Source organism: Sinocyclocheilus rhinocerous, unplaced genomic scaffold, assembly GCF_001515625.1.
Source record: "Sinocyclocheilus rhinocerous isolate Xijiao unplaced genomic scaffold, SAMN03320098_v1.1 scaffold3801, whole genome shotgun sequence".
In the NCBI taxonomy this organism is placed as follows: Eukaryota; Metazoa; Chordata; class Actinopteri; order Cypriniformes; family Cyprinidae; genus Sinocyclocheilus; species Sinocyclocheilus rhinocerous.
This window is the reverse complement of record NW_015652297.1, coordinates 7,603-8,381: the sequence shown is the minus strand read 5'-3', so window position 1 is coordinate 8,381 and position 779 is coordinate 7,603.

Below are 779 nucleotides of genomic sequence, written 5' to 3'. Positions count from 1 at the left end.
CTAAATATAAGTAATCTATTTTATTTGTCCATTAGTACTGTTGAAAAATTGAGGAACATTTGTGTTGGATAAAAAGCTACTTAACACATAATCAACTACCTCAAAATGTCAATGTAGTTTTGAGCAGACAAATCCCAGAGATAACTTGACTCTTGTCTGGATGTTACAGGAACAGATGAGACACACGTCTGCTTATCCGGCGGAGACGAGAGCGGCTAATAAAGCCCTCTTCACCAGAAAGCTGCCATCAAATACTTTGAGTGAGTATACTACAGAAATGAATCAAACATCTTTTAAATCTTAAGTTGTTATTTATTTCAATTATTGTAATTTCAAACAGAGTTATCACAGCACTTTTCTGATTCTTGATTCCTGTGCCTTTGCTGCAGAGCTTTTGTGGTGGAGCAGGACCTGCAAGGAAAGGCGACGGTGGCATTTGTGGGGAAAAAAAGGGAAAACCTAAAACAAAAATATGAAGTAAGATCATTTTGTTACTTCTAATACAGAAATCAAACGACATTGTGATGTTAAAATGACTGTGAGTTTGGTGAAGTTTGTCCTGCTGGCTTGTTCATACAACATCAGTCAATGAAACGTTTGTTTCAGAAGCTTTAAAAGCATCATCAAATAAAGTCATGAAGCTTCTGAAAGTCAGTCTCCCATCGAATGATATTGTATGAACAGAAACCAGCAGGACAAACTTGACCAAAATCACCTTTTGTGTTCAGGAAAAAAAAAAAATACCCCAACGATTGAACAGTGTGGAGGCGAGTAAATAA